The following is a 26,694-nucleotide window of genomic DNA, read 5'->3' on the forward strand; positions in this document are numbered from 1 at the left end:
AAATATTTCCTCAAATCTAAAGAAAATAATAAAATAAATTATACAATTTCCATATTTTGTAGAATATAAATTATTAGTTTAGAATCGCTCAAAAGTATCCTTATTCTGCTTGCTTTGCCTATTCAAAACATGAGATAAAACATTTTACAATGATTACTACATTCTTACATCTCTTCGGAGAAAAAAAAAATCGTTGCATTTATAAAAGCATTGCACGCAAGATTAAATAAACACGTTGTGCTATGTTTTCCAATATTTTTACTCATGTTGCTAAGATACGCAGAAGTAATCGTCTTCCATCTGTGTATTGAAAGATTAAGTTTGGTAATTGCTTCCACAGAAGCATTTTTTTTCCCAGTTAAATACATGCACCGTAGTCCTTCGTAGTTGGGAAATGAAACGTACAAAAAAGATTAATATTTTACTGAAAATTTCAAAGTGGATTACATAAATTAATACAATTCTATACCTACCAACGTTTTACGATTTTACTATTTTTCCTTCTGATAACAGAGAAATGAAGTAGAATTGTTTTCAAATTTGTTCGGGATATAAAAACATCAGCACATCAATTTCAGACCCATGCTTGGTTTGAACTATTTCACGACTTAATGGTCAGTATAAGTTTACATCAAATTAACTTCGTAAGTAGCAGTTAACATGTTGATTGCCATGGGGGTCACCAGGGACAGGCACTGAGTTTCTTCGTAGCTCCACGGGAGTCACCGGTGACCGGCGAAGCCAAGATTATTAGAAACACGTAATTCGAGTAAATTTTTGATTTTTTTTTAATATTATTACCGTTACTAAAATGGTCTGAAGAAATTAATGCAATGTAGAACACACAAAAATAGTTTTATTTATATACACAGAGATGCCAACTTGCTCCGGACTGCGAATGAATATTTTCAAGTGGTAGTTTATTAATTGTGATTCTTGGTTTAATAAATTCAATTTTGTATATTTTAATCCGCCACTATTTCTAAACAATTCGTAGGCATGTATAATTCACCACTTTTTTCAACTATGTCATGCTAAATCTTTTAAAAAACTAGAAAAGTCTGTCTAATATTTGCAAATTTAGTTTGTAGTTATTTACCGTTTGGCCAGACGGGCAAGCTATGTAAAATTAGAGTGGAATTCAACGTGTTAAGCAAAAATTTTGTTATATCTAGGAAAAGTATTCTTGAAAGCGTGATATCACGCTACAAATAAGGCAATTTAGGTGTTGCAAGTAGTCCCACTTGTTCAGCAAGGAACAGTGTTACTAAACAAAAGGGACCATTCAAGCCTTGGGTTATTGTTGAAAGAGGTTTCGAGCTGAAAATATCGTTTCAGATACAGGGTTTGGTCAAAAATATTGAAACACTTCTATACTAACTCTATATAAACAACTTTTCTTCCAGTATCAAATGTTTTGGAAGATTTTACATGCAAAACTGGTGGCACAATTGAAAAGATCATGCTATAAAATATTAGAAATGGTGTCCTTCTTTCCGCATGCAAAGTTTGGAGGTTAGTATAGAAATGTTTCCCATTTCTGCTCAATTCCTGAATGCTCCAAAGGGTAGAAATATCAATTGAGTTTTTCAAATCGTGATTTCACCCTGGAAGTAAAGCAATCCTATTGCAATTACCAGGTAAACATCTTCAGTTAGTGAATTCCTCGTTATCTTCGAATGAAAGTATGCACCAGAGATCTGCTATTGACCGTAATGGTGTCTTTTAAGAAGTGCGGCTGGCCCTGGTTTCATTGTAAAAAGGGAAGATATATACCGTATGATTTGGCAAGCTTAATCTCCAACCTCTGCTCTAAAGAGCATGCATGAGATTATTTTATTCCCGTCGTTGTACAACCGACCGAATTTTGAGTTTACGACTACCAAGGTTCAACTCCGTTGCCTTGTAATTTTGAACCCAATCCAGAAGCAAAGGAACTCATGGATTAAGTATTGGGAGAAATTAACTTTTGTGTAGGTTTTCGAAGGGACTAAACCGCATGTGTATTATATGGAGAGGAAAACCATGAAAACCTCCCATGGTTAGCCAAATGGCAAGAGGACTAGCTTATCATATGTCTAACACTGAGGATATTTTATGTCAACACTGTTGTCTGGTCGGTGTGACCCGGGTGCGGAATCCGTATCGACCAGCCATTGTTGGGACTCGAGCCCGGTTCACCTCATTGGAAGGCGAGCGCTCTATTTCCTGAGCCACCACGACTCATGCATGAGACATTGTGGAAAAGATAATAAACTCCTTTCAAGGACTGAATAATGTGCTTTTGTGGTGTAAAGGGGGGAACTGATTGCTGAAGAAATTCCTAAACGACCCTATTTTCGAAATGCAATCATGGAGGGAGATTCTCTATAACTTTAAAATAGAGCCCAGTCACTATTATGCACATTTTTTTAATGCTCTAAGAAAGTTGTAACTACTACGCTTTTTGCAAAATATTGCTAAACAATTGAGAACTGCAGCCTTCGGAATTGTTAGTAATTTTTCCAGCATTATAAAAGCTTTAGCAAGAGAAAAATGGCTTCATTGGTTTATTGGAATTACATACGTACGCAGGTTTGTGTGCTCAATGTAGGCTTATATACCTTTGTCAAATAGAAGGACAGATAGCACGATACAGAGTAGGTTGGCTCGAAGATACATCCAGGATAACAGTGGGATTCGAACCCGCTACCTCCCCGCTTTGCGCAGTGTTTGGCGGGTGATACCGCTCGACCAGAAAGGCCCCCCGAGAGAAATGGGAAAAAGTAGCAATTTATAAAAAAATTTTAATAATTTACTAGTAGTGGTGTGGAAAATAACTTTAAATTAAATTTGCAAAACAAAGAATAATAGATTAATACATTCGGCTTACACTAGAAGAAATTTACTTAGAAAGCGTATAAAGTTGTCAGCCTTGCTCTAACCTCTTTTCTAACCTCTGCTTCTTACTTGCCAATTTTTACGAAACATAATGGATTATAACAGTTGAATGAACATTTTTTATTATTGTTACATTTATTATTTGTGTTGCATTTCCCTATGTTCAAATCATATTTTATTAAAATCTTTTGAGTAGTTTTGAAAGTTATTAACTAAATCTGAAAATTCAATAAATTTTAACTGTAGTGTATAACGCAAGTAGATAAACTCTTCAATTACTATTTTATTTCATACACTCGTAGCAACTTAATTACTGATTGAAACTTGGAATTTTAAATTATTAATTTAAAATTATTGTTAATTATTATTTATAAATAAAAAGTCATATATAAATTCTAATATTAAAACACTTTCATACTTTTTCATACAGATTCTTTTAGTTTTTTCATTAAGCGGACACTTCGCCATTAATTTGAAAGTAAAAACAAAAATAGTTTCAAAAACGAAATTTTTTTTTAATCTGTCGTCTTGAACCTTTATATTAATTAAGTCAGAAAACTTTTAATAAAATATCGAAGTTTTGAGAAAAGAACGGAAACTGAACTAAAAAGTTTCAACTAATACCCATTTTAAATTGCAACAATATATGATAATAAATAATTTAAACTATATAAGTGATGCAATTTATAAGAATAAAAAGCATTACATTGTTTTTCGGATTATCATATTATAGATTATAATGTACATAATATCATGCAAATTACGTTCGTGAATCTTCCATAGATAATCGACCTTTCTCCAATCTTGTCAGGATTAGCTTCTTAGAAAAATGTGCCCGAATCTCTGGTGAAATTTTGATTGATTTGATTTTCTATTACAAGGAACTTATCCTGACATAAATAATGACATTCCTTATACAAATGAATCTGCAAACCTTGTCTTAATTCTTTGGGATTTACATTCGTGTTGAAAGAGAATCTTGTTATTTTGTTTGATAATTTCTTGACTTTCCATATGTTATGAAACATAGTAGTTGGTTGCGCTTACATCATTTATGAATGGCGGCTTTTTAAAAGAAAAAAATAAAAACTTGCAGCACAAATATTTTGTTATTAGCGTTTACATTGAAAAAGTAAAACTGTATTGCCTACTATACTCTATTAATAATTTTGCTCTAATTACTTTTAGCAGCAATTTAGCCCATTAACACCCGATTTTTTATGCAATAAAAACATGAATACAATTATAAAAATAGTATTAGTCCATAATGTTCCTTATTTTTAAAGCTACCCTTATAATCGTGGCTGAAAGCAAGACGGAAAAAAGCAAAAACTGGTACGAAAGACGTTTCATTCTAGAATTTTTTCCGAGAAAAATAAAATGTCGGTAACTATCAAGATTTATTTTATAATTTTAGCATACATATAAAACTGTTTCGTTTTCAAGATAAAGTAGATATTGTTGAAGAGTTTGAAAAACGAAAAAAGAATAAATAAACTCCTCTCGAAAACTAGCTATAACTGAAATGATTTTGCTACCAGTCTTTTCTTTTTCCGTCTCGCTTTCACCCTTGCTTATAATCACACCATTTCAGTGCTTAACCTTTTAACTGTTAAACTCATATTTCGTAGTAATGCTTACTACCAACTACAACGAAATTTCCGTAGTTTCAGGAAATATGTTTACTAGTAACACAGCGATGCCAACTGCTCAGGACAGGCCGAAATAACTAAAAAAACGGTAAGTAACTACGAAGTAAATTTTGCAAATATTTGACTATGTTTGCTTGATTTTTAAGAGACATAGCTTAACACTAGTACTTCGAAGTGGTGAAATATATAAGCTTACGCATTATTTAAATACAGTGGTGGATAAAAATCTACTAAATTGAATTTATTAAACCAAGAATCACAATTGATAAACTACCACTTTAAAATATATATTTGCTGTCCGGAGCAAGTTGGCATCTCTGGCAACAGCAAAGGTAGTGTATTGACATTTTAATAAAATCAAACTCAAAGAATTTTGTCAACCACTACACATAAATAATTTAAAGAGATATATCAAATGTCAGAGAGACAATCGGTTCTTTATTCTTCTTTATTTAAAAACAACTGGGCACCTGGGCCGCGCAGCTGCCTTATCCCGTTCATCATGAAATTACAAAAATGAGTTAAAAACATTTTGAATATAAGCAGTCGTTGTGGTAGCCTTACAATAATATTACCATGATTAGAGAAAATACAAACTTGAACAGAGATATTTACAGTAATTGCCAAGACAAACGGTTAAATTGGTGGAAAAGATTTTTGCGGAACAATTCCATTTTTCTAGTGATAACGAACTAAAACCAAAATATATATATATATATATATATATATCCTTCAATAGTTGGAGAGTACTTGATAGCAATCGGTAAATAACGTATTTACTAAATACTAATATATAAAAATCGCATTATTAAAATAACTTCATGACCTCACCTTAAAGAAACAATCGTAATAATGGAAGAGGGATTTGCGGCCTTAGGTGCCCAGTTAAAGCATCTGTCTAATAGTCCAGTAACTATGATAACAATTACTAATTTGATTTTTCTCTACTTTATTTGCCTGAAGTTTTCTATGTCGGTAACAGTTAAATGGCTCGTAGCAGTAATGAGATCGATCATTATGCCTTATTTTGCCAGAACTTGTAAAAATATGAAAGAAAGTTTGTTTCATTTCCAACATCCAAATAGAGTGCTTAAACTATTCATTTTCTCCTTATCATGTTTCCGTAGTTTATTAGTGCAATAGTTAAAAAAATCGAGAACCCTATTGCAGCTCTTACATACTTGAATCATAAATCCATTTGATTTGATTCTTGAAAGAATTTAAATTAATATATAACATGATCTAATAAATAAGTAGTAGTTGTGAGTAAATGAAATAATTTTCATTATTTTTTTATTAATATTATTTTCTGAATTTTGTTTTGAAAATAAAAACAAAAAACGAGTTTTTTATATTTGGGACAAGTGTGTTTTCATTTCAAAAAAAAAAATTTAAAAAAATACTACTATTACAGTTTTTTTTAAACAATGCACTTTGACCTCTGTAATAGTTAAGCATTGTTCCTTTTTCAGATGAAATCATACGTAGATTTTGAAAGTAAGAGTTGAGACCTATAATTACTGGGAGCTGTCCATGTCTTAAGGGAACAATTAATGAATAAAAAGAGGCTTTACATTTTTGATACACTCTTTTAATCCCATAATTTTCATTTCATCTAATAAGAAAGAAAAATTGAAGAAGAAAAGGTCAAATATCTTTTGCGATATACGAAGCACGAGACCTTATCTAAAACTTTGCCTTATAGTTGAAAAGTCACGCAAATGATTGGGATTAAAAAAAGAAAGTATAAAACAAAATAAATTAAACTGAGACACGTTTTCTTCTTTAGTTGGCAGCTCGATCCGGCAAAGTTGAGTTACTCATGAAAACGACTATCATGATAACTGAAAAAGTCTGCTCTTTTAAGAATGTTGATTATTCTCAACCCTCAAGGTCACATAATGACGACACAAATTAGTGAAGGGAAAAAAAAAGAACATTGAAAAACAAAAAAACAAGATACCGGTCGCTAAAGTAAGTCCTTTTGAAGCGAAAAGCCACTTACAAAAAATGATTAATTATTTTATATATCCTACAACAACAGCCCTGCCCATTTTTCGAGATTTGAAACAGCATCGATTTTGAAGACTTCTTGAAGATCTGATTATTAAAGATTATAAGAATTTCGAAACATCTTATCCTTTGGCTTTTGTCTAATTTCTGCTTGGCTCATTCAATCGGAAATATCTTTGTCTTTAGATAAGTCGCATATTGCATAATTACCTGAAATGGATGTTCTTTAAGATATTCTATGCACGATGTTCTAACCAATGAACAAATAAAGAATACCCTATCTGCTAAATAAAACTATTACTTATTTTTCATTTATTGAATACTCTTTGTAATTAGTTAATAAATTAAAAATATTTCATTGCTTTTTGTTACGTATATTGTAGTTTAAACTAGGTAAACTGCTTTATTAGCGACATTATAAGCAGCATTTCAAAAATACTGAATGTCACCAGTTATGCAATAAAAATTGATTTTACTAAATTCTATCTACCAAGACATATTTGAAAACTAAAGATTCTAACTTAATTTACTCCACTGTCTGCTTGCCTCAAACAAAACAGAGCTCAAATTCCAGATAAATGGGATCAATAAGATCAAAACACTCTAACTTAATTCCTAAAAGTGTTGTTAAATCGTTTAATGTACAAAGACCTCGTTAGATGTTTTTAAATAGTTTTAGGTCACTTTTTGAATTTTCTCGGTTGTAGTCAGAGTTGAAAGCGAGACGGAAAAGAGGAAAGGCTGGTAGTAAAACCATTTCAGTTATAGCTAGTTTTTGGGAGGAGATTACCTATCTTTTTTTAAACTATTCAACAATATCTACTCTATCTTTTGCTTTGTTTTTATTTAACTCAAATTGGGTACCTAGGCCACGCAGTGGCCCCTACCCCATACATCATGAAAATTATACAGTGACAGTGAAAATTATACAGTTATACAGTGAGTATTTTGTTTTTGTGACAATTTGGTAACTCTATCTTGGAAAAGAAGCAGTTTTATATATATGCTAAAATTATAAAAGAAATCTTGATAGTTACAGATATTTTATTTTTGTTCGAAAAAAATGCTGAAATGAAATGTCTTTCGTACCAGTTTTTTCTCTTTTCCGTCTTGCTATATAAGGACTTTCAGGCATGGTTGTAGTCACCTTCCCTTCCACCACATATTATTCAATTTAGATGAAAGAGCAGATATCCATACATGGATAGGTACTCTGAAAAACTTGATTAGTTAGTTAGTTGTAGTCACCTAGAGTAAAAAATCAATTGATTGGTTGAAATTCTATCGGTTTTATGGATAACAGTTTAAAAAAATACGCTCCTATGCTACGACTTGAAATTTTTTCTCTAAATGTAAGTTTAATTCCATGTGACAACGTTACATCAATGAGTTATAAATAAAATTTGCATGTCGACTTAACCCATAATTAACCCTTTCGCAACGACTGTCATGTATACGTGCTGGCATGAAATGGTCTCAATCAGGGTAAACGATAAGACTGATGGCCAAACTATTTCTTGAAAAATTTATTTGTAGGTGAAGTAATAATAGTTTGATATATTTAATTCACCCTTACTAAGCTAAATATAAATATTATACCGTTTAAACCAGCATCTTATTTTAGAACTCCTCCAGTTTCAACAACATATTTTAGAAATTAAAAGACTCTCTTAACTGTAACAAAGTGATTTATCTTCTTTTTATTATTTCGAAGTAGTCGTGAGCCCTATAATTTACTGAACCAAGAATCATTTATAAAAAAACCAGCACTCGAAAATATTTATCCGCTGTCGGGAGCAAGTTGGCATCTGTGTTATTTTATTTTATAACGAGTATTTATAACAAATCAAATTCTGAGTTTATAGCTATTAATGTTCAACTCCGTAGTCTTATAATTATGAACCAAACTCCTCGCAAAAGTGGATAAACTAGCCTTAAAGGAGGACATTTTGATGGAACTAACCCACGTTTGTGTGACATTGAAAGGAAAACCTCCCATGGTTCCCCCGACGGCAAGGGGATTCCTGTCCATAATACGTTTACCATTGAGGATATTTTTGCTTCAGCACTGTGGTCAATGCAAACTGGGGGAAGAATTGGTATCAAGCTTGGATTCGAACCTGGGTCTTCTCATTCGGAGGCGAGTTCGAACCAACATTGATTGGATACGTGATTAGACTAACATTAATTAAAGTGAAAGCAAAATAAGAGCTATACCCACATTTATGCTACTGCCTGTTCCAAAAAGGTTAATGCAGTTGAAGAAAATTGTTCTGTTCATTTCCTGCAAAACATGTTCTTAATGGATATGTTATGGGGGGTACAGATATAAATGTTTGATATTGTGTACATTTTCCATAATTTAATTTCCTGTTTCCAAAAATGATTTTATAAAATTAGGTTAGTAAAAAGAAATTTTGTTGAACATAAATCTCGATTCGCTTAGGTAATTGAATATGCTCCATCAGTATTGAAGCATGGAGAAGTCCTTCCTCGTACAAGAAAAACCGTTGTGAGATATTCATAGTACATTAAGAGTCGCTATATCTCCTGTACCAAACATTCGAAACAACTGTATGTCCTTATGCATTAAAATCAGTTATTGCATAAAATAATCTTGAGTATTGTTCGAAGAAGTCGCGTGTTCTTAGACAATTTGCATTCCGAGCTAGATTTTAAGTTAATAAGAAGAGGGAGAATTTAACAACTAGAAATTAATGGATTCGATCACGTGATTTTACTTTGACTACCGTTCCTTTTGCCTGAGATGGATTTTGTTCATCTGGTCGAACAAAATAGAATCCTTCCGACAATACTTGTCGTAATCCATCTTATTTCGTGAGAAAGAACAAAACACGAAAAATTATTAGAAAGTTATGCTAATTTTATTGGTCTTCAGATTTCAGTCTATTAATTATTAAAGAAACTATGTAACTTATTGCAGTGATACAAATATTAGACTAATGACTAATTATCTTCTCTATAAATCAAAATGATTTATATTTAGAATGAGAATTCTCATTAAAAAAATATTGTGGAAACGCTTTTTAAATACTGAAGCTTTGGAATTCTTTTCTTTTTGAAAACATTAAAAATTCTTAGGAAGTTATGCTATTCTTATTGATCTTCAGATTTCAGACTATTAGTTATTAAAGAAACTCTGTAACTTATTGCAGTGACATAAATATCAGATTGATGACAAATTATTTTCTTAATAAATAAAAATATTGTTAAAAAGCATTTTAAATATAGAAGATTTGGAAAGCTTGTGAAAAAAGGTCAATCATATGCTTTGCAGTAAAAAAATATTCGAGTGAGAGGAATCACTGATATACAAGTTTTAAAAATATATTTTGGTATTCAATGTATTTTCTAACATAATTATAGTTTGCAGATTCAAAATACGTGATCCCACCGCTTTTTAGATAAGCTTCTTGAGCCATTCATATTTCATTAGAGCTACGCACTGCTACATTGAGTGCTCGTAAACGTGGTATAAGCTATGGCATAGTAGTGAGTTTCATGATGTATATACTATATATCTACTTCAATATATGCAAAAAAACCATGAGCACTGAAAATACTTCCTTAATCTAAGGTATACTTCAATGTTTGTACTAAACTCCGTACAATGTTTAGTGCAATGTTTGAACTATACTCGACATTACATCGAAGTTTCACTCAGCGTAAAATTGTAAATGGTAACAAGAGCACCGGAAACAACCTGGAAAAAAGCACCAGAAAAGTAACATCACTTCAGAAATTATATGAGCATATTATATGAGTATAGTCTTAATTATAACATATATTTGTTTTGATGCTGTTGTTGTAGTTTATTTACGTCGCACTAAAGCTGCACAATGGGCTATTGGCGACGGTCTGGGGAGGATCCGAAGACATGCCATTACAATTTTGATCATAGGGGAAGGCATCCCATTTTGACAGTTCGACGACCTGCGAGCGAAATCGACCTTTAGAACAGTTTAGCAAGGGCTGAAACCTTACCCCCTCTGTCACATCGCAAGCTGATCAAAGTGGTCACCCACACGCACACTGACCGCAACCAGTGATGCTTGACTCCGGTAATCTGCTAGTCCACTGGGGGACAGCAATTATATGAATGTACAATTCGATTAGGGCCGTTAAAGGAGTTACTGTAATAATACCGAACATGAGTGTATTAAATGTGTTAAGAGTGAAGCCTCATACTTTTGAAATCTTTGAACAAGCATTTTGCACATCCCCCTTAAGAAAACGTAAAATAAATGATGAGAAAGGTTTGTGTCAAACTTTGATCCTGCTGCATTTCCTCTTTCAAATCTTAGAAGTATGAAAATAGATGATGTAGAAAAGAAGAATGCTTGCATTAAAGAGAGAAAGAAAAACGCATTCTCGAAATGCTGGGAACCCTACTCAAGAGTGAAAAATGAATGCTACGATCCTTTAAGTTATCATAGGAACGCTATCGTTTTATGCCCATCTCCACTCCCTCCATTTTCTCCGCCTCTTACAAAAATTATATTTCTCATATTTCTTCATTCCCTTATTCTTCAACTTTCTCAGATTCTTGGAAAAAATACTAAAAGATTTTATTTTTGTAGGACATAAGAAAAAAAAACTAGTTTTTTAATACATAAAGAAAAACAGTACATGAGTATAATAGGGAGAACGAGTAGGATTTCCTGACCTAAGTATTTTATTATTTCGTACTCTTAGCATTTCGTTTTTAATTAAAGAGGAAACAATGGTTTTAATCATACTAAAAGCGTAGTATTTATGTACACTATTTTAGAGACTAAAATAAATTCTTTAGATTGAGTTTTTTTGACTTGGTTAGAACAAAGATAAAAAACTTGTTTTTTTCTTAATATATTATGAAAAATCGCTTTCATACTTAAAATAAATTGTCTCAATGTAATATATTAATTTTAATACTTTTTCAATAAATTGTAATTCTTTTCCGTAAAAATTGTGCAATGTTCTCATATAATAGTATGTCAATTAATACTAACTTAGCAACGTTAGTATAATAGATCCTAAAAATGCAAACACATAAATTAAAACAAATAAATTAAAACAAATATAGAAAAGTAAAATAATAGTTATGGAGAATTATGGCCGCGCTATGGCACTGAGCTGTCATCGTGAAGTAATGTCTGCATCCTATCCTCCCTTGCGACTGTTTTTAATTTTGTAAATTATTGTTGCACAAACTTGAACAGCTATACACTGTATAATATTGTTTCAAAAATTTAATAACAAGATTTTATTTAAATGGGAGTGGTATTTAAAACGAGAAATTATAATTACCATGAATCATAAATTTACCATCACTTCTTCGCTTTTATTTAATTGACCTATTATTTACTTCTAATTGTTACATATTTGGCCCTAAATTATAAAATAGTTTCAATTTGGAATATTACTGAACAATTTTAATTAACATCACTCATCGAGAAATATTCCAGAACAATTTTAATTAACTCTATGATTCAAGCTACTAAAATATTTTTCTAAATGTTGTGTAGATTGAAAAAATTACACGATAAAACCCTAAATTACAATAATTTTAGTGTGTATTTTAGAGCCTTCAGTTTAATTATCTGCTTTAGACACAATAGGTATCTTTTAAATAATTCTTATCTAAGTACCTTGTGTAATTATGTATCATTTTTAAAGCATACAATAATCTTAATCTATTTAAACCCCAGTTTCTGTAAGATAATTAGAGAGTTCCTGAGGGTTTTTCGAAAACAAAAATTGTGGAGTGACAACTAGTATCAAGCTGTCAATTCAGATCATTAATTGAGGATACCCAATTAAGGGTACGTTTTTATAGTGAAACTAATAACTTAAATACCTGTTCAAAATGGACAAAACCGTAGTTGTTAGTGTCATCTACCGCGGTTAACCCAAAGACTGATCGCATAGACATTTGAAACAAAATTGTTTTCACCATGAGTTTAGGTTGGTGAAGATTAGTGGTTACAAAATGTAAGAAGAAAAAAATCTGGATTAGATTAACTTTCAGCACACGCTTATATACAATTACTCATATCATAGAGTTTTTTTCATTCTCTATAAGCTTATTTTTGAGAAGCTTAGCAAAACCAATTATAAAATGCATTTTAGTTTGTAACAAAAATTTACTTGACATTTTAATGTTGGTTCTGTCATTAAGGAATGTCTGTTGCAAATCTTCGAAAAAACCTGCAGCAAGTGCTCAAAAATATCCGCTGCAAATTCTTGAAAAATTCTGCAACAAATAACTTGCGTTTGCATCAAATTTATATTCCTTCCGTTCAGCTATGACTGTAGTATAAAAAATGTATCTAGATTTTCGATCTAATTATAGATTTTAAAATTACATTGCATACAATTTATTTTCTTTTGATTTTCTGTTGCATAGGATGTTTAACAGATCTCATATATCTTCGTATCACTGATTTTAAATCTGGAATCGGGTTCTCACTGCAAGCTGCAGTTTTTTTAAGTCATTCAAGTTTATTTTTTGTGGAAATGTACAACTTTAAAAACGTTATTTATAACTTAAATGTTGTTCTAGGGGAGTAAAGGCACATTTGGATTAAAATTGCCTAGGAACCCAGCCCCAGACATGTCGTTATACGCCACTTGGAGCACTTCCCTATTGTGAACTCTTTCGTGTACTTTTAAACAGGTCATAATAGAAAAGTGCCTCTAGCTGCGTATGACGAGATTTCGGGGCATCGATTACTGTGCAATTTCAATCCATGATGTATTCTAACACACCTAAAAGTTTGTCTCAACATTTACTCGACCCCTTGATATATAAACATTTTTAAACTTGTTTATTTCATTAAAAATAGACTAAAAATTTTATTTAAAAAAAAAAATCTGAAGTTTTAGGATCAAAATTAATTTCAGATTTGAAATCCCCACATCCGAATTAGGAAAGATCAATTAATGGTATAAAAGCAGTAAAAAGTTTCCTTTCCAATGTTATAAATGAATCATAGTCACCACAATACTTAACATCCATTAGATAAATGATAATAATGATATAATTTTTCCTCCTTCTGTCTTGATAAAAATTTAAAAAAAAGGTTTCTTTTTATAAAATATGTCCGATTTCGGGACATTCATGTTTCAATTATTGAGAAATCAATTTAAATAACCAATTTTTATCCTTCAATCAATCATTTCCATAAAGTGTTGTTAAAAACACCTTGAACTGAGTTGGCAATAATGCTCATTAATACCTTTGTACTCCTAGTACTTTAAAATGCTGTTTGAACTACTACAAGCACCAAGGGTGAAAGTGAGACGAAAAAGAAGAAAGGCTGGTAGTAAAACCATTTCAGTTATAGCTAGTTTTGGGGAGGAGTTTACTTATTCTTTTTTAAAACTACTCAACAATATCCACTTCATCTTAGAGTCCTAGTGTTTAGATTTTACTGGGCACCTGGGCCGCGAAGCGCCCCCTATCCCATTCATCTGGAATTTTTGAACAGTTTTGGTTGAGCAATGAGGTAAGCAGGCAATGGAGTTGCTTTTATGCCTTCATCTTAGAAAAGAAGCAGTTTTATATATGCTGAAATTATAAAAGAAATCTTGATAGTTACAGATATTTTATTTTTCTCGAAAAAAATGCTAGAATGAAATGATTTTCGCACCAGTCTTTGTTCTTTTCCGTCTTGCTATATAAGGGCTTTCAGCCATGTCAAGCACTAAATTACTTTAAATACATAATACAGTATTTTTATATGGTTTTTAAAATTTTTAAAATAACATGGTTACTAATTATTAAATTATAAAAATTTAAATTTTAGAGTAGTGATAGTTAGTGGCTCTTCAGAGGCAGAGTGCAAAAGGCTAATGACTCCCCTCTTACGCAAATAATTTCTTTAGGAATAGATGAAGTGTAGGCATCCAACAATTTTCTTAACGCTCCTTACAATTTACTAAAAAAAAAAAAAATATTTTTCATTAACTTTCGCAAAAATTTTACTGGGTGTATTACAGGGTTCTTTCACACCTAGCAAAAATTAAAAAGTGGTAGTAATATTAATATAATTTTTTTTATTTCCTTTTTTCTTAACACGTTCACGCCGGGAAAAGTGAAAATACTGGTACGGGAAAAGAGAAAATACTGGTAGAAGAACTATTTCAATATTAGATAATATTCGGGAGGAGTTAATCTATTCTCAACAATAACAATTCACTGTAAGGAAATTTATCACGGCTAAGAAGCAATTCAATATAAAAATTGCATCCGTTAAAAATAATTGGTAGTTATGGATTTTTATTATTCCCGGAAAAAAACTAAAAAATGAAATTTATTTTTACCAGTTTTTACTCCGGTGCGCTGCCAAGATGAGACAATCTAGCGTGACCCGCCGTGAACGTGTTAAGTAAATATATGTCATACCTGCCAACTTTCACACTTTCCGAGAATGGATTTTCAGAGTGGTTGTAAAACAATAAACGAAAAACAATCTGACTCAAAAATATATTTATATTTTGATCCCGTTGAAATTCGCTTGTTCAAGGATTATTATGGTTTGATATATTCATTATAATTATTTATATGTAGTGGTGGTCAAACTCATTTGTAATTATCATTATAATTCAAAAAGTTAATTAGAATAACCTGTGCATTGCTACCACTTTAAACATGAAAATAAAATCTTCCGGAAAACGCGGAATTGTTGGCAGGTATGATATGTAGATCCGAGTGGAGGCTTTTTTATGTAGGAGGTAATGGTCTTATAAAAAGAGTGGTAGCTTATTATTGTTTAAATTAAGTGCGCATTTCCCCTTGCTATCTACCACCTAAATTTAAAATAAAATCAAAATTCCATTAATATAAAATTAAAATTTGGTAGCTTCGCATTATTAAATAGATCATAGAACGTAGGCATGTTTTGCTCGGCAAAACCAAAAATAAGAATGTAGTAATTATGCTATCAACTTTTATGCGCTTGGGAAAAAAAAAGGAAGTCCATCTTGAAACGGCTATAATGGATGAAAGCGTTACCAGCAATAATTTAAGCATTGATTTGCTGAAGTAATTTATATTTTGCTTTTTAAATTTAAAATTCTAAACAAAACTTTACTCAACTGTATTTTTCAAAAGTTCAGTTTACTAACGTATCTACAACTAAGTCGTGAAGTAAAATTTGAAAATTCTTATTCCAAAGTGAGGTAGAGAATTGTAAGAGAATATTAATAGAAGATAACAACTTGCATAACTTTAGTTTCCCCCTCTTGTGGTTTCCTTTTCCCGACAACTCTTCCCTTTATGCAAATTTACAGTATTCAGAAAAGTTGGCCTCTTGCCAAAAGTACTTCCCATGAACTGCTGCAAGGGAACGTGCTTGTTTCGCTACATGAATTATATATGAGTATCTGAAGGAACTGTCGCCCATAGCACTTAATTGGGCAACTTTCTCTATCTTATTTTCACTCACTTTTAGCATTCCTACAAACTTAATTTCAATAAAATTCCATTAAATACCATATACTTTCCCAAAAATTTTGCTGAATTTAAAGTGGTTTCAAATAGCCATAATCTAATTTTCTGTTTTTCCAAAATTCCGTATCCTGTATATAGATTTCGATATTTGTGACTCAATTTATTTAAAAATATTGAATAAAAATAAATAATTTTAAATAAATAAATAAATGAAAATAAATAAAGTTAAATAAACAAATTTAAATAAATAAATGAAAATAAATAAAGTTAAATAAACAAATTTAAATAAATAAATGAAAATAAATAAAGTTAAATAAACAAATTTAAATAAATAAATAAATAAAAAATAGATATTTTCTCCTGTGATACCAACTGCTCCAGATTCGACAAAACATTTAAAATGGTAGAGAACTACAAACTAAAGTTTGCAGATTTTTTATTAATTTTGCAAACTTTTTGAAAAGCTGAGCACGACTTATCTGTAATAAAGGGGCCTTTGAATTATTTAGAAGTGTATAAAAATCCTAAACAAATAGAATTTACTAAACCAAGAATTATACATTAAAAACGACTCAAAAATATTTATCCGCTGTCCGGAGCATCTTTGATTTGATTTAATAGTTTTTTCTTGTTTTGTCTTATTTTTCTAGTCTCGTTTAAGCATACTAAGCATAAAATTCTTTATGGAAAAAACTGAATTCTTGATAAAAAGAATATATTGAAAAAAAAATACTCAATTTTAATTAACCAAAGAATTTGATTTCGAATAAAGAGACAGCGTTTTTTAAAATTAAGTCACGTTCAAAAATCAAATAAAATGCTTTGAATATAAAATTGTATGCTATATTATGAATGATAATAAATCATGCAATGAACTTGTTTGCTTCGCTACTTGAATTGAAAGCATCTAATGGTCCGTCCAAATTGCTATAGTGGTAATTAATTAATCATCAGAATTGTGGAAGTTCATCGTGTACAGCAGCCACTTAAATGCTAAAATTTTTCACCTGAGTTTATTACTATCTCACCATCACAAAATTTATCCGGGTGCTTAACCCTTTCCCTTGCCATTTTTTTTTGGGGGGGGAGGGGAATGCAAAATATCAGCATATATTTTTATTTCAATAATATACACAAGGAACTAAAACAAAACGTATACACAAGTTTAAAGTTGAAAACTTATTATCATTTTTGTTTTGTGAAAAAAAAAAACATTTAATTTACAATCAGTTCACTATCCCGAGTTGTCTCGGGCGAATGAAAAAACTTAAATAATACTAGTCATTGTATGATAGTTTTTAAAGCAAGGGACAGCACAAAAGTGATTGTTTCCAAACGCCATTGAAGTGATACTTCATTTTTTTTAACTCACATTTTTTCTATGTAAATTCAGCAACTTATGGTGATCAGGAATGTTTCGTGTTAACTTTTTAAAAGCATGAAATGCATTTCATGACGAAGAATTATAAGCCCCTATAATAATTTTGAGGACCCACTGGACGCCCTGTTAAGCATCTCAAGGATGCTCTTGTTTGCCCTCTTCTCAGCAAAAGTAAGCAGATTATAAACCTCTTCCATGCCTAAGTAAGAACACTCACCTTTATTTTTTATTTTATTTTAATTAACTTTTATTGTAGTGATTTAATATTAAAAATTTTAGGATTAAATTCAAATAAAAGGTGTCTATCGTTGTTGAGAATCTCAAATAAAATATCCCTAATAGACCAGAGTTCTAAAGGAAACTGGCAGTGAGATTTCTACACGAATATTTGAAAACTAACAGCTTTATCGTTCCAAATTAATATTATTAGAAACATTGTGATACTAGTTATTTTAGAATGATACAAGTACTTTATTTATTTATGATATATCGTTTATTGTAAGATAATAATTTTTGTTTCAGTGGAAACGATTGTATTTTAATGGATATTTCAATGAAAATGTATGCAAAAAGAAAAATCCGGTGAGGATGCACTCTAGGTATGTAACAAGTTTTAAAATATGTGTTATATTTTTTAAAATTTCACATCAACAAAACTTTTTTTCTTAACCTTGAGTTTTGCAGCGCATAGAATTCTGCATATATTATTATATTTACTGTATTTGCTTAATGTCAATGCATAAATTTTATACATCGAAAAGTAAAACTACTTTTATACAGCTCGTCAAAAACTAATAAATCAGGACAATTTTTTCAAAATTAAAAGTGGTAATTAGAATTAGAAGTTAATTATTCTGATTTACTTGCATTACAGGGTTGCTCTGATTTCAAAATTTTTTATTAAAAAGGTAGTAAAATTCAGAAAATTGTTTTGTTTTAAATTATTTATATCTACCAATTTTTTTTCCGTTTAAGAAGTTAGTGGGCTTAAAAAAGCTTAGTTGCCACTTTTTACGCTTACTGATTCTGTGAATTGGTAATAAGATAACGATTGAGTTGACAGTTGTAATCAGAAATTATTTATTTTTCGAATGCTCAATATTTTGAAGGAATATTGCTTAGAAAGTCACGTATTATTTATAATTATTTACGTGTAGTAGTTGTCAAAATCATTATACTTTCCTTTTGCCAAATCAAAATAAAAAAAATCTGAAACTATACATTTTGCTACTTTAAAAATACTACGAATATCTCCCGACGAAATTGGGAGATTCGACCTGCTATGAAAAAAGTGCAAGAATTTTTGTTTAATGCTGAATTGGAAATAAAGAAGATAAATGTAAGTTTTAAAATGGTATCTTATCCTTTTTCCGGAACAACAAATTTCGATTAAAAATTATAATCAGACAGGACATTAACAATAAGTGAAGCAACATACTTTTTTCTAAAGAGTAGTGGTTGCTAGAGCAATTAGTTCTTCATTTCTAGTGGCTTACAAAATTGATTGAATTAGTGTTGCCAGGCTGGTTTCGCTGCACCGTAAAGGGTTAAAGGAAATTCCGACAAGCATGAACGCAAATTTACTATCCCTATTATATATTTGCTGAACCCTGTATAAAGTACAAATTGATTTTGTTACAAAAAGGAATATTAATTTATATTGCATGGGTGGTATTTTGCAAACTCCCTATTTATTAAGCATATTATAATTTGTCAAAGACTGTAATCTCAGCTCTTTAAACCCGTTTCTTATTATGATTTTCTTTATTTTGCATTGTGTTCGACAGATAATTTCCTCTTAAATTCAACGTTCTAAAGGATGAAGAGTTGTGATTTTGTTCTCAGTACATTTACCACGTTTTATTTTTTATTCGCTTTGAATTACATAGTATTAACGTTGCAGGTAGATAGTATTCTCATTTTTACCTGTCGTCTTCCATATAATTCACGTTTTATTGTAATCATCTTTCCACAACAATGCGATTCCTAAATGACATGCCCGGCCGTGGTTAACAATTACACAGATTTAGAAATAACGGGCGTGAGGGACCACCTTCATCTAACACGTTACACCCTTGAACCGATGACCTGCATGAAAATCCCTACTGAGGATTTACACTTTTCCCCACCGAAGGGAAAAAGCTCCAAATTTTCACCTCTTCCTATTGGTTCAACTACTGGAAGATCACGTGGTTGCTAGAAGGGCGTTCCTCGCTTCCCTCCGCTCACCCCTCCTAGTCCTTTAATGACTGGGTGCCTTGAAGGACGAAATAAGATGGATGAATAACCAAGAAGATGAATTACATTTGTTCTGGGGTAGTTGTTGGGTTCATTTTGGCCTACACTTGCACTGGAATGCCTTTGTAACAATGATTGATTATTCTTTCTACCGTAGAACTCTTACTGATATAATTCCAGAAAAGGCCGTCTTCAAATTTTCTTTTTAGAACTTTTTACCTTACCGATTTTTTGTTCATTTCGTTATGCGCTTTTTTTATTATTTTGTTTTTGTATTTTGAGTTAGCGCCACATCATTATTAGTCTCAAACCAGATTGTCAATTCAAAAAGTGGAAAGTTAATTACTGTCTCGAAGACAAAATCTAAGATAAAAATCTTGGAGATAATTATAAATACCCCTGTACTTGCTTGGTGCATTACTTACATAACAGTTTCTTTTTTTGTTATTTATTTTTTCAATCAATAAACGTTTATATCTTATTGTTAAATTTGTACGCTGTTGTTCAAAAATAAATCATTTTATAACATCAATAACATTAATAAACAAATTTTTAAAAAATTGCGGATATCTTAGCATCCAATACATTTTCTACGTTACTTTTAAATTAACGTTACTTTTACCGAAGGGCTTTTTTTAAAGATTTTGATAAAATTAACAATAAAATTTAGTTATTTAAATGAGTGATAAAATTCGGTAAATGTGATGATAATTTTATCATGACACCTCAGAGCATAGCATGGAAACCATTTATTCGGTTAAATTTACTTTTCAGTTTTGTATTTTTAACTAAATGTTGAAATTCAGAATTTCCGGTAAATCGTTGCCATGTGAACGGATAAATTACCAAATGAATGGTTTAAATGCCGTATATTTTTGTTTTTATTACCAGAAATGTTTTTTTTCGTGTAGTTATTTCTTTATTTAAAACATTTAATTTCAAATTATTCTGACTACTATTTATTCTGATAAATAACTTGAACGAAATATAAAAAGGATTTATATTTACTTAATTTGTGTAAGTAATGGGAAAATTAAAGCATTTTCAACATGTTAATTTCCTACCATAGGGAAAAACTTCAAAAAAAATATAAGTTGGCCGCTATGCTTTTTATAAGTTCGCAACGTGGTGACTAATTTTTCATTAGGTTGTTGGAAATTTCATGTGTTTAAATTTCACTAAAATTTTTCATTTAAATGTATCTATTTAGACATATTTCTAAATTTAATTAGCAACTATCTTTTGCACCTAGATATTTTTTTCAATTATATTAGAATAGTTTATCCTTTCAGACGCAGAGGGATAAAAACTGTTTTAATTGCCTAATATTGTAATAGTTGTTATCTTTTAAGCAACGTGATTCCCAATCAACCACTTTAGATCCTAAAATATATAAATATAGGTAATATTAATATTTATTTTAAACTGATCAGTTCTTAATTAACCTCTTTAGATCCTGAAAAATGCATTAAAGTTAATAAGTTTTATCTTTTAAACAACGCGGTTTTTAATTAACAACTTTAGATCCTGAAAAATACAGCGATAAAGAGTAGATGACTTCATTGTTAACTTACACATGGTGATCACACTTCTTATGGTTCTTCCTGAATGAAATGTGGGTTCAAATATTTCTGTTACGCAAAGGTTTGAACTAGATTTGATTCACCAAAATTTTCTTAAATTTTTTCACCTACCCTTAATCCAAATAACTCATATTTTGATTATTAATTTTATAATTTTTGCTAATTGAGCGCAGAAATTATCTCAATAAAAAGCATCACTTTATTAGTGTTGGATTTTATATAATTTCTTAGTAGTTCACTTAATTCTGTCGCTTTTAAAAGGGTTCGTACGAATCCAGGAAAAATTAAAAAACTATTATCAATTTTGTTATAAAAATGTTTAAAAAAATTATTATTAACCTTACGTTTCAAAATACAAATTTCAAATATTCAGATATTGAATCTAGATATATTTACGTAAATTAATAAAACAACTACCATAAGAAATTACAATATTACTATAATTTTTTTGAAGTTTTTCAGGGATATATGAACCTGTTTTAACAACACAATTTCAAAACTTTTCAGTTCTGTGTCATAAAAATTGCTTTTTTAATATTCAAGTTCACTGCTATTCAGACATTTAAATGCAAGTTTCAAGGCTAGAAGAAGGTTTAGAAGAGCCAATCCCTAAGCATAAGCCTAAAGAAAACTATTAATAACACACAAAAAAGCCAACTGAATTCTGAGTAGCCTAGGGGATAGAGGAGTAGACCTGCCTATGGATATGGCAGCTTGACTGAGAGCCATTCATCTTTCAAACACCGCCATATGCACGAGCCAATCACTAGTCAAGCCACTGTCCCAACTATTACCAACAAAAATGACAATAATTAGTTGCTTTCTACATTTAAGAGGCATCACTTTTTTCTGGTCTTGGCGACCTTTTTTTTTTTCGAGTTTTCCCCTATATAAGAGATAAGTATAGAGTACTAAAACTTCATAGCATTTTTTTAGATGTATTTTTTACCGAACCGAAAAACTTATGTTAAGCTATGCTAAACATATACCGCTGTGGAAAGAAAATGAGGAAATGTTTAAAACTGTTTGTGAGAAATATGATTCAAAAGTTCTTTTTGGAGAAATTGGTGGGAAGAAACATAAGGAATGGACGAGAACGGTAATTTAAAATAAGATTGGTAAAATGCTCTAGAGCTTTAACTGAAGGCTATTTCCAACTGATGGACAAGCAAAGCACGTCTGAACACAAAATGTAGGGGAACTATACTTAACAATTTTATACGCTGAAAGTTGTTTTAGAATAAAATATCACTATAAAATATTTGAGTTCTAATGTAAATTAATTTTTGCTTTGTTGGGTTAGAAGGAAATTTTAAAAGGTGCTTTATATATATATATATATATATATATATATATATATATATATATATATATATATATATATATATATATATATATATAATGACGTGTGTATTATTGATTTTTTAATTTTTTTAGTGCATTTTAAAAAGTGTGTATTATCAAATGTTCCTATTACTTAAGATAATTTATAAATGAAGCTAAGATACGCCATTCCGTTAAAATTAGCATTTTAGAAATCATTATTAAAGTCACGTAGGTATTTTTTTTATAATTTTAATTCTTCAAATATTCGTGAAATCCTTAAGTTAATTGAATTTTTTTTCACGATATAATGAGATAAATCTAATAATTATTTTTACTTTCTTAAATAAGTATTTAAGTTTTATAAAAATGATTTTTTATTTCATGTTTCATAAAATTTCCTTCTCAAAGAAACTTTTTTTTCTCCTAACTCTTAATTTTCTGGAAGGAAAATGAAAATTCAATTTATAAAGAAAAATGAATAAAAGTCATTAATTCAACCGAACAAATGAGGGAAAGGTAAAATTATTTTTCTTATTTTTAGAACAAAAGGCAAATAAGCTTTTATTGAAAAAGTTAATCCGTTCAAAAGCTTCTGATAGCTAAACTACGCTTATGACCACATTATAAGGTGGAACTAAATAAATTGTGACTTTTTAATTTATTTCTCGATGTGTGTTTATATATATACATATATCCTTTATTAGCAGTCCTCTAATGTATGATTCTTAGTTTATTCTAAAGAGATTTTACTCATCACTTCTAATACTTCACTCGAAATAATTCAAAGGTTTATGTAATACGCCATTTTGTTACTCAGCCATGTTGAGTATTTTAAAGAGTGACAAAATAATTCGAAAATTTGCAAATTTTCGCTTGCAGTTTTTTACTATTTTTCGAAATATTTTGTCAAATCCGGAACAGCTGGCATCTCTGTGTTCACGTATCCACCGTTTGAGATGTTTGTTAAATATATTTTCCAGTGGTAGTGAACAAACAAAGAAAATTTTAAAATAAATGGAATTTCTGTAATTTTTTTTTATGCTATTAACTGAGAACAAGGTAATTTGTCATTACGACCTTTTATATAGGTGTTTTAATTATTTTTTTGTAGGGATAAATAAAATAATTTCTTATCAAGATATTAATTAATAAACTACGCTTGCCACCACTAGGAAACAAAATTTCCGAAACTACAGAAATTTTAGTAGTTGGAAGGTATGCATTGAGTTCTAAAGTAGTGGATTTGTGCCTTTTTTTCTTTTTTTTTTCTCTTTCTTTTTTTTTTTGTAAAAATAAGTAAGGTGCCTTTAAAGACACTTAAGGTTAAATGATGCAGATATTGTCCCGCGTTAACTAACACTTTCGTTTTAATGAAAATTGCTCCCTCTTAATTTCAGAGAGAAATGAAGATAATTATTTTATTTAAATATTAGGGCAGTTTTTGAATTTAATTTCTTTAATGACATTGGGGAATGCTTTTTTTTTCTATTGTATGAGACTTTTGAACGGATCTTGCATTTTTTTTGATTCACTGCTTCAATTGCGCAATCGATTTCTCAAAAGAGGACAACCCGGAATTCTTAGCTCCCCTCAATTTTTAAAGCAGTAACAAAAAAGCAATTAAGGTAAACTTTATTTGTTTACTTTTGACGGAACTTAGAAATTTCGTGTCACGATTATCAGCTCTGATATAATTGCTTAAATTATTTAGATATAGTAGAGGTTAAAATTATTGTAAATCAATTTAATTAAATCAGAAATAAAATAATAGAGGGTAAAATTTATTACCTCTTAATATGTTTAAAACGATTCCCCCGTAAAACGAGGAGGAGTCGGCTTTTTAATATAGTGTTAACTACTTTCTTGATTACGCTAATAACCGAGCTTTAAAATCGGTGTTAAATATTCTCTTAAAAATACGTTTTTGAAATTTCTGCAATCATTACAAAAGTTTAAGAAGTAGTAGGGAAACTACTGCGTTTCCGATCTGTTTCTCAAAGAGAAAGTTCTCAGTGTTTCAGTCCATTCGCGATTGCCACAAACATAAATGATTCAATATATATGTAATAAGTACTATAATCGTTCGTCATTTTTTAAAATTGAAATTGTAGCTATTATTTTTTTTAATGAAGTTGTAGTGAAGTTTGTTCCAACTTTTATGAAATCTCGCCTATCATTTTTTTTTTAAATTTTCATCTATGGAGCTGTAATACCTTTTTTGGTTAAGTTGACTGCATGCAATGTGTTAATGTAGTGCTAAAATTATTTCTACAATTTGTGGTCAAAATCATTTAGGTTCAGTTTTTTTTAAATAGAGAAGAAATAAAAATATAAGTTTTGCTACCACTTTAAATGTATAAAAGTAAAATCATCTGGGGGAGGGGAAGCGGAAGAATTACTTAAATTATCAAAATTTAGAGCAAACTATTTTAATAATGAACTGAAAGAAATGTGTTAGAAATTTCGGCTGGTTGTAATCTTTTAACACATTGTATGCGGGCAATTTTTCCAATAAATGTATTACAGCTGTTATAGATTAAAATTTTTAAAAAAAGAGGTGGGCAAGATTTCATAGAAGTTGGAGAAAACTTGTCCCTATACCTACATGTTCAATAAAAATAAAAAATAAAAAATAAATACAGCGAAAGATTGTGGCTCATATTACTTATATAATGAATCATTTATGCTTGTGGCAATCACGAATGGATCATTTTTCAGAAAAACAGAGCTGAAACGAAGTAGTTTTGCTACCACTTTTTAAACTTTTGTATGGATCGTCGAAATTTCAAAAGCATATTTTTACGTTATCCGCTTGCAATGTGTTAATACATTTTTACTTTTTATTGGTCACCACTTTTTACACTTCTTGACGAAACCACCACCACAGCAACAAAGCCTTCGAAGAAAAGTTTTTAGAACACAAGATGCATTTTTTTTTTAGTGTAACCACTACAACAATATTAAAAATGTCAAATAAACGGAGTTACAAAGCCTATGAGATTAAAGTATTTACTTTTAAATGAAAACTAATTTTAAAAAAACCTTGCACCTTTTTCTCTACTTTTTTAAACTTAACACATTTTTTTAATGGTTCTTACGAACCCTGATTTTCCAGTAGTTAGAAAAAATGTTGTGTATAATATTTAGATAAAGCATATACTAAACCAAATATAATTTAAAGAATAGAAATATCAACTCAATCACTTTAGACGCAATAAAACATAGTTATCCATCTCTACTACATAATAGAATTCCCGCTTTATGTTTTAAAGCATTTATTCTTTGGCGATCTTCCGCTTTACCGAAACAAAAACAAAAACAAAAAATAAAGTTTGCAGAAAATCCTGTTCTTGAAGGCTCATTTAATGCAATCTTGGGAAAAGTTCTAAAGAAGAAAAATGAAGTTTCGTTGTTTCAAAATTCGCTTAGTACATTTCTTTCTCTGTCCCTCGAAAATAGTTATAACTAGGTCTCATTGAAACATAGGGTAAAACAGGAAGAGTGTAGGGCACACAGAAGAAATAAGAAAAATCTTTCTTACTCTTTACGTCACGCACATCCAAAATCCTCAGCAAAACTTCACGCAATTAATGTCGGCCATATTGGAATGGGTGGTACAATTACCCCCTATACTTTCTTTGTCTTTCATTCTACCTTATGCATGATGCGCTGTTATGATGAATTTCTTTAAGACTGAGAACTTTCTTTTTTCGTCATTACTGCGTGTTTTTTTTTCTGCTTCTTCGCTTGGATCTTTATTCTTTATATGATCTCTTTTGCTTTCGTTAAAGATCAATATTTTAGTCATTATAGAGGGTGTATTTTCTCTTCAAAAAAAAAAAAAAAAACTTTTTTTTTCCAGATTAATAAGAGAATATAAGCAAAACCAAGATATCTGGTCCCGACTTTACCTTCAACCCATTTCTTCTTTTTTTTAAAAAAAAAAAAGAAAAAAAAATCAAAATCCATTTATGCCCAGCGTCCTTTTAAAAGGACAGTTACTTTTTTGAAAAATGAAAAAAAAAGTGGTACTACTTGTAATTTATTTGTAGGATTAATCTTGCTGAATCAAGGTAGCTCAGTCTTCCATAATGCATTACTAGTATAGACTTTTATAATTGGATCTGAAGTAAGGCACATTATTTATTTAAGACAAAAATGGTA

General features: G+C 30.2%; 1 long non-coding RNA gene across 6 annotated transcripts in view; it reads left to right on the forward strand.

The window, feature by feature from the left end:
- Positions 1 to 26,694, forward strand: part of LOC107447505 (uncharacterized) — a 290,115-nt gene that overhangs the window by 74,656 nt on the left and 188,765 nt on the right. For all 6 annotated transcript variants that reach the window (XR_001584536.4, XR_001584537.4, XR_001584538.4 and 3 more), the window contains exon 2: positions 17,906 to 17,982. This is a non-coding gene — a long non-coding RNA (uncharacterized LOC107447505). The remainder of the gene's footprint in view (positions 1 to 17,905; positions 17,983 to 26,694) is intronic.

Source organism: Parasteatoda tepidariorum, chromosome 12, assembly GCF_982258835.1.
Source record: "Parasteatoda tepidariorum strain Cologne lab strain chromosome 12, Ptep-v5.0, whole genome shotgun sequence".
NCBI classification, from domain to species: domain Eukaryota; kingdom Metazoa; phylum Arthropoda; class Arachnida; order Araneae; family Theridiidae; genus Parasteatoda; species Parasteatoda tepidariorum.